The 9040-nt window shown below is 41.0% G+C and overlaps 1 long non-coding RNA gene across 3 annotated transcripts; it reads right to left on the reverse strand.

Annotated features, from left to right (window-relative positions):
- Positions 1-808: 808 nt before the first annotated feature.
- On the reverse strand, positions 809-8525 carry LOC140695585 (uncharacterized). 3 transcript variants are annotated; one of them, XR_012071236.1, is made up of 5 exons: positions 8280-8525; positions 8024-8181; positions 7625-7745; positions 2413-2522; positions 809-1073 (listed from the first exon to the last, which is right to left on the reverse strand). It is a non-coding gene; the product is annotated as an uncharacterized lncRNA (long non-coding RNA). The 3 variants fall into 3 exon arrangements; XR_012071234.1 differs by having other exon boundaries at positions 8024-8285; XR_012071235.1 differs by lacking the exons at positions 809-1073; positions 2413-2522 and adding an exon at positions 6763-6914 and having other exon boundaries at positions 8024-8285.
- Between the last annotated feature and the right edge of the window lie 515 nt (positions 8526-9040).

Consider the following 9040-nt stretch of genomic DNA (forward strand, 5'->3'; position numbering starts at 1 on the left):
TTCCTTTTTAACATCTAAACATGCCTTCAATATGTTCGCTTTTAAACACTGACCGTCCCACTGCTCAAGTGGAAGCCACCAACACTGCCCACCTGGACTCACGAGTCTCCTACATGGCCCCACAGCCACTCTCCCCTACTTGAGACAAATGGGACTTTGTCACTCCCGCGCTTTTTGGACTCTTTTCAGACCCACTCTTCTTAGAAGAAACTCCAAGTTCTTCACCAGGTGAAAGTCTTTGCCATGAAATTGTCACCTCAGGGAGGGCAGGACCCGCCCTCTCCCCTCGGCCCCGCCCTCTCCCCTCGGCCCCGCCCTCTGGCAGAGCATCAGCTTGGGAGGACCTGCTGAGCTACACCAGCCTGTATTCTAAACCTGGTCTGAGTTCTTAGCAAACTGCTTCAATTATCCATACAATTCCAAGGTAAATTAGAAAGATTTTAGATGTTGAGCTAGACTATTGATTTTGGGATTTTGCACTAGCAACCTGCAAGGACATGTTCTAAAGATTCTGTCTTCTTAAAACCACACCCAGGTTAAAGGAGTATTTGTGGAATGTCTTCGGAGGAAAAGGGACTGTACTTTTACAGGCTTTATGTTTTATAACATGAACAACCCGGACAGGGTCACAAATGGAACCGCCTCACAAGTGACAGAAGACAGGTGAGAGGCACAAAGCAACAGGTTGCAAAGATGGTAAGAGCAAACATGATTCTCCAAACCCCCAAAAATTTTTGAAACAACCAAAAATTCTGAATTTTAAAAGTAAAAGAGTATCATATAGAGAAATGAAATAAATAATGCTCTTCATCAGGGTTTCAAGATCTCACTCCAGAGTTTTTAGCAGGCCATACTGAATCCTAGCACAGAAAAATCAAATGGACTTGTAGTGAGAAAGTTCCAGGAAAACTGCAGTAATTCCTCCACTTGTGTAAGGACATACACTCACCTGCTGAAGGTGAATGTAAACCGCATTCTGGATAAATTCGAAAGCTTCCAGGCTCCGCTTCTGGATGCCAAGGACATGGACAGCTTGGAAGCATGCTTCTAACTCAGTCATCGGCATTTTTACACTGAAGGGGAAACGGAGGCACCCAGTCAAGAGCAGAGATGTTCCTGTCGTGTCTCACAGGCCGTGCCTCGGGGATTCAGTGCCCTGCAGCAGCCCGACCCCAGGCAAGGACCAGCAGCGTTTTCCACCCAAGCAGGAGGGGCACTGTGCTTGAGAAAGCCCATCTCCGATGGGGGCAAGAGGGGCTGGTGGGGTTCAGTGAACCTATAAATGCCCACAGAAATATGCCTGCATTCATTCAAGTGATGCAAACAACTGTAGCAGGCTATTTAACAAAATTTCAATTGTCAGTGGAAATTTTGCCATTCCTTTCCGCTTGTCCCCTGCACTCTGAGACAGGCTTAGGCTCTCTTACACCTGCAGCTCTGTGCAATTGTTGTGAAGTCATTTTACTTTACAGATACCACGGTTCTGCCCAGGGTGATATCCAGCCCAGAGAGGTGGCCCAGGCCAATTTAAAGCTATGTGGCTTGCGTGCGGGGGCAATTACAGGAGCTGGTTCTGGAGCCAGGCCCCTCCCCACCTCTGCTCCCCTCTCTCCCGAGGCCCCGCTGCCAAGCACTCAGGCTCCGTGATCTTATGTCCTACTCTTCTACTCTACTCCAAACCCTTTTCCTTTTGTTTTTTTCCCTAATTATTCCCAGCTGGAGTGATTTTTCAATCTCAATATCTGAAAAAATTCCTGCAGCCGAAAAAGAGGTCTCCAGAGGTCAATGCCCATATGCTGGTTCCTGAAGAGAGCCCCTGGCTACGGGGACCCTCACCAACACTCACGGGGCATCAGAGATGTTGCAGGGTCGGCCACCCCCTACAAGAGTTTGCTGTCACCCCAATGCCTGCACAGCATCCCTGCTCACAAAATATAGTTGGTACACTTATCGGTTATTAAGAAGCAAAAATACAAAATTGCTCGTATTTCTTACTAATATTATCTATGAAGCTGGAAACGGAATTTTAATAAAATGTACAGTTTTTACCCTATGTTAAATCTGTTCCTTTGAGTTTAAACCTGTGCCCTGTTTCCTAGGCTCAGACTTGGTAGCTCTGCACCATTTGAAAAAGAAAGTTGCCTTTAGCCTGAAATCTGCAGGAAAGCCTATTCTCCTGGCCCTGATCTTTAAAAATGTTAGCTCATCTGCACTTCTGTAGAGATGGCAAGTTGCATAATAGACAATAGCCTTTGTTTTTTTGGAGGTTTTACAGGGGTACCATGATTTGATCCACATGGACAGCTGCAAGAACAGCGGATTCAAAGGACAAACAATTCATAAAGCAAGAAGTATGCAACAACCAACCACAACCCCGCCCCTTTTTAGTATAAAAGGAGACTGAATTCTTACTTGGGGAAGATAGTTCTCCAGGACATCAGTCTGCCGTCTTCTGGGTCTGCCAGCATTGCAAGTGAAGTCACTATTCCTTGCTCCAACACCTCATCTCCCGGTATATTGGCCTGTCATGTGGCGAGCAGAACGAGTTTGGGACTCAGTAACAAAATGACTGCATTGGAGGTAGTATGTCTCCAATGTTTCCTCATTTCCAATATGTAACATGCACATCATTTATGATCTAGTGCAAATACTTCATCAAAGACAACCACAAAAAGAAACTTATACTCACCTAGCTATCAACACTGAAGTCACACCTGTCAATTTTATATGATGTTGAACAAACACAATGGAAAAACCTAACTTAGGTAGTTGATTCCACGGAGAATAAAATTATTTCTACTCCTTCAATACTTTTTCTTTTCTTTTCTATTTTATTTTGTTTTGCTTATTGAAAGGAAAATAAAAGTCAAGTCATTTTATTTCACGTATTTTTGTTATAGCTACATTCTTTAAATACTACAAAGAGATTTAAACTGCAAAAAATTGTTCATATATTAGTATAAAGATATATACACAATCAATGGGGATTAGGAAAGGAATGGACATTTACTAAAAATCCACTGCAATCTTGTCTTTTACAAGCATATCCTGGAATATAAGCTGTATGATCCAGGGGGCTCCACCCCCATTCTCACTGTTGAGTCCCTTAGCAATCAACTACTAAGGCACCAGCATAGAACCATGTGATCAGTATTTTAGGAATAAATTAGGGAATTAGCACATTCAATTCTAAAACAAAAACCCTAAAATAAATACTGAACTTATTTACAGATAAAGAAAATTGGAACCAAAAAAGTAGTTATTTCCCCAAGGTCACAAAGCTAATAACTGGTAAAGACAAGATTTGAACTCATCTGCCTGATTCTAAAAACTAAGGTGGAAATCCCATTTGACTGGGGAGGGTCCAGCAGCAGAGCCTATCACCCTATCTTTGTTCAGATCTAGCCTTAGACAGCCTGAGACAGCACCCTATTCCTATGGAACTCGAGGGCAAATGATAACAATAAGGATTTTATATCCAGTAGTTTGTTAGGTCTCATTTATATAAAGTGTCAGCAGGTCAGCAGAAAAACTCTGGAAAATATGAGTGGGTCCAGAGCTTTCTGCTGATTAGTAACTCAGTCTCTCAGGACATAGTGACCTTCCCATGAGAGGCCTCATGGACATAAACTAAAGGCAGCTGAGCAATGAAAACTAACAAGAACCTGGAACTCAAGCAAGAAGGTTCCCTGCCATCCCCCACCCAGTTGCCTCTTCACCCGCGTGGACACGATGGCAGGAGACCCAGATTCTTGTCTAATTTACATCATCATGGATTCTCATCCATAATAATGTATGACTCTATGCCGCCTTATGTCCATTAAAACTCAAATATGATAACACCAATATCTCAGCAGAATATCTATGTCTCCACTTCCTGTCTTCTAATAGGAGAATATTTTTATGGACAAAAAGCAGAAATCCAATTTAAAAAACCATGCACGAAGCCAGGTGAAATTCTGCTTAAGAGACTGCTCTCACGCTGAGTAAATGAAAACTCAGAAAAAGTGGCCCTTCTCCCTCAGCAAATGGGAGGTAGCCTGATGTGTGTGTGTGTGTGTGTGCACGTGTGTGTGTGTGTAAATCAAATACAATGAATTCTGGGATGTGTACAGTTTTCTTAAGTCACTGTCATTTCATGGGAATGAGCCACCATTTAAATAATTTGAATCTAGTGTTCTGAGAGAGTCTCAGGCTCTTGGTGGAGGAGGTGAAAGGGGAGAGTGAAGGAGGAAAGAGGTACATGAAGCAAAGAACTAAGAATACTGCCAGGGAAAGGCAAGACGTTAGTTTTGTTCTTCCTTGCACCACATACAAATTAGGGACTCGCTTTCTGCTGATGACTTATCGAGCACTGATTTGCAGGAGAAGAGGGGACAGCTCATTGCTCACTGAGCTTGTGACTGTACGTGGCATCTTATAGACACAAATCATTTACCCTGATCAAACACTCTAGCAGCAGGCTGTAATTCTTCTGTTTTGAGAGACAACAAAGCAGGAGTTCAAACAGGATGCATAACTTGACAAAAGTCAGAGGTCCAGTAAACTAAAGAGGATTAATTCAAACTCAGATCTGAATGCAGAGTCTGATCTTCCCACTCCCAGGACTGGAAAATCCTTAACACAGGCTCCCCAGCTCCCCTGCATTGTTCCTGGCACCAAGCATTTGCCATGGCAATGGTCACCATTTCTCACAGACACAGCGCTCTGTGCAGCAAATGACCTTGATCAGACCTTGATCATCTACCTGCCACGCCCACCAGGCTTCACCATACAGGCAGGAAAGCTGGCTTTCAAGTGCATACAAAGCCATTCCTTGTCTAACCTGGGCTCTTCTGTGGTTTCTCCAGCCTAAAGGCAGCCATGAAACTGCTCACAGTTTGTACATGAGCCACACTACCTCTCTCCATCTGTCTCCCCACCTATACTACTTAGCTATGAACATTTTGAGAATCTTCGACACAAATTTTTAAAAACAAAAAAGAAAGGATTCTGGAACAACTACTTAATACTTACAATTTTAAATGACAAATTACAAAGTGAGTATTTACAAACCGAATCTTCCTTTCTAAATTTCAGTTTTAAGCGTTTAAAAATATAATAGCAAAAAATTTTCACTTACAAAATTGACAAAAACATAAACAATAATCTGGAATAAGTTAAAAAATAATGCCCATGTTCTAAATGGAGAAACTTCAGGGCTGTACTGAGGGGTAAAGTAAGAGGTGAGAATGTAGAGACATCAACAAATTGCATGGAGGAAAGCAGTTTTGTAAAGATGTAAGTTCTCATCAGAATAATTCAAAACTTACTGAAAACTCCCATGACAACTCCAATCTGATTTTTTTTAACTTGAACAAAATATTTTGGAATTCTTCAGGAATAATAAAATCATAATACTAGACAAGAAAATTTGGGATGGAAGAAAAGAATGAAAAAAATTCAGACTGCCAATTATTAAATAAATTTTTACAATATGTAAGTTATGGTGCTGGAGTAAGAAAGGCAGATTGACAGAAGGGAACCATGAGCTCAAAAAGAGACTCTAGTGTACACAAGTATTTTGTAAAGGTGGGATTTCAAATCAAAGAGAAAAGTATGACTTCAGTAATTGTCCTGAGACAATCAGACAATCACCTAGAAAGAATAAATACTATTCCTCTCATAAGGACCACAAGATAATTTACAGACAGTGATGTAAATATAAAAAAGTACTAATAACAGCAAATACAACACTTTGCTCTTATTAACTCAACTTACCCTTACATTAACAAGTACTATTATCATCTCCATCTTAGAGATTAAAAAAAACCTACAGAGGAGATTTATTCCAGTATAAGAAATTATTTTTAAGAATAATTTCAAAGATAAAACACATAAGGAATACATTTATTATCATAAGAATATTTTGAGACACTACCAAAATTAAAATCCTCCTAAACAAAATGAAAGGAAAGAAATGACAAGAAAAAGCTCTGTGATACATGTTGTTGAAGACAAGAAGTTAATGTTCATAACATACAAAGAGCTGTCACAAACCAACAAGAAGCTCCCCCACTTAAATGTGTGCAAAGGATAAAAGGAATCATTCATTTTAAAAAAGTCAAATGGCTAATGAGTGAAAAATGCTCAATACCTCACTGGTCATCAAATGCAAACTAAAACAATGAAAAAGCACTTTTGCTCATCATATTGGCAAATATTTTTAAAAGATATTCTATCTAGTGTCCATCTGTGGGAGAAGAAACCATGAGCGACATTTTCAGAGGACGACATGTCAATGGATATGTAAACTCTGAAAAAGTACGTACACAATGACTCAACACCACTTCTAGGAATCGTTTCCTTTAGGAAAAAACAAATTAGGTCCAAAAAGATGTACCCATCAGGGCATTTACACAGCACTGTTTACAATGGTGGGAAGAAAAACTGAAGTGAAATCATATCCAGCAATGGAGAATTGGTTACATAAGTAATTGTGCATCTTTTCATTCCCCTATGGAAGGAATTTCTAGAGTTACTTGAATGGAGTCTGTGATGAATGTAAATGTCACATCCAGGGACTAAATTTCCAGAAGCCTTAACTAAGGGAATACTCATAAAAGATCACAGGAATGTCTGTACAAGAAGGATGCCAGTCAAATATCCTTTCTGACAGTGGAAAATGGAGAAAATTTAACTGTCCACCATCAAGACAATGATGCGGTAAATCACGACGAGCTGCGAGCATTGAGGGAGCCAGCGTTTCGCTGTGGTCCAGGGCCTTGTCCACAGCATTCTCTCACCAAAGGTGTGCGTGGGTGGGAAAGAGACCACACCCGCAAATCAGGAGACCCCTCCACTCTATCTGAAAGGACCGGGTGAGTCTGGAGTGGGAGGACGTCTATGATATACACCTGAGTGATTAAAGCGAGCTGCAGAAAAACATATAGTATGGTCTCATTTTTAAATAAAGCATATATACACACACGTATACATGGAATTCTCATATGTGTGTATATATGTATGTCATAGGCATAAAGGTCATGAAATATATATATCAAATTTTCAACAGTTTTTACTCTTCGGAAATAAGGGGAAGGGAGGTAGGGCCTTCCTGTACCACCACAGTTCTCTTTTCAGTATTTCAGTTAAGTATACTTGGAATTTAAAAGTTTATTTAAGTCCGAAGTAAAATTGACAATGCCTCCACAAGACAGAATGCTATACTGGTCATCAAAAATCATGCCAGAGGAGATAGAATATTGTAGAAAAACATATAAAAAGCCAAATGGAAAATGGAGGTGTCCACACAGTAAACAGTCACAGAGTGCTCTCTGGTTTTTTATGACAGAGGTGATCCACACTGATGAAAATATACGTTAACGTCTTAATTATTATCTTTGAATAGCGGGACAAGGATAGCCTCTTTTGCCCCCCTTTTCAGAGTTATTATTTTAAATGCACATTCTTTTTCATCTGAAAAAAGCATTTTTGGGTGTGTAGTACTATGCATTGGAGAATAATACAAGAATACTTAGAGAAACAAGTAACTAGGAGACAAAGCAGCAGCATCACACAATGTAGGACGGGCGATCCTGATTAACACCACGCAGTTACATAAGGACCCACAAAGTGAGAGCACCTGCTGTAACAGGGCGTGGCCCCCTTCTATTTGTCAGCAGTGTCTTCAGGGCTGAGGCAGTTCTGAGCACGGCCAGTGTCAGTGCTGGTGTCTGGATGGATGCCACTGGAGGTGAAGGCACCTGCAAGCTGAGAGGAAGAACAGAAATCATCCTCTGCCTTTTCTGTCTTGTTTCTTTGTTACTTTAAAAGAGAGCCATATATAAGATAAACCGTGTATCTCCCCAAATGAAATTTCAGTAATGAAACCGTTTTTAAAGACTTCACAGCTTATATTCTGCCTATAACTGTCTTTTCAACAAAGATCATATTTATTAAATGTTAATTAACTCAGTTAATTAACTCCCTGTAGAAACATTCTAGTAAAGAGCATGAACTGCAGTATGTAAAAGAACCACACCTGCAGTGACTAGCTCAGCTGTCTTGACGGCAGTGCAGTCAGCCCCCACCATCCCGTGGCCCTGAGCTCCTGATGCTGGTAAGAGATTACGCTGCCGCCTCAGATGGAGAGAAACGGTGAAAGCATTTCTTGAACCCTACAGCACTGACAAAACATAACTGACAAATCCCAGGCCCCTTTGAGGCTCTCATTTTCTGTTTCTGGCCAACCCCCATCAATGAGCAGAACCACCCAATCCCCGAGCCATGGGACTCACGTGGGAAGCAGTTTTGGAGAAATTTCCAGGTATAGAATGTAACCAACTATACATAGAACTCTGAAAAAAGAAAAGATGCCATACTCTGATTTTGGAAGACACTCAAAATATTCTCCTAAGCCTTAGTAGCTGGAAAAGCTGGGCTTCTCCTAAGTCACTTATTTATTTCACAGCCAGTAAGCATCTCCCTCAAATCCTGCTTCCCTGTGTCTGCTGGGAGCTTGAAGCACACTGCTGCTGTCGATCTTATAAGTCACATGGCAGAGACATGTGTCTCACGCCTGCAATCCTCACACAGGCTCGCCTCCTAGCCTCACTGTCTGAACTGGGCCCCATTTTCTCACCTGTTTATTTGGTATCTGTTCTTCTGTAAGCTACCTGAAATGCTTTTTGGAACATGTCAGAAGAAGCAGTGGGTTGAGAAATGGACAGATTGAGAGGTGAGAGATGGGCAGACAGAGAGAGAGACTCCAAGAAAAGGGGAACAAATAAAATTTCCTATGCAAAACCCTCTTCTAATCAGGGAAGGAAACCACCACGGAAAAGTGTGAAGAGGCAGGTAGCTTAGGACTGTTTCCTGGATTCCATGAAAAGTAATACCAAGAGATGAGAAGGTAGAACTTTAAATAGTAAAAGAAAAAAAGCACGCATGCTTGAAAAATATATCTACAATATGTACTTTCTAAAGAATAGACTGAAATCAGCAGGGCCCAATAACACTACACTTGGGTATTTACAGAAGTGAGAATCCCATCTCCAAA

The sequence above is a fragment of the Vicugna pacos genome, unplaced genomic scaffold (genome assembly GCF_048564905.1).
Source record: "Vicugna pacos unplaced genomic scaffold, VicPac4 scaffold_466, whole genome shotgun sequence".
In the NCBI taxonomy this organism is placed as follows: Eukaryota; Metazoa; Chordata; class Mammalia; order Artiodactyla; family Camelidae; genus Vicugna; species Vicugna pacos.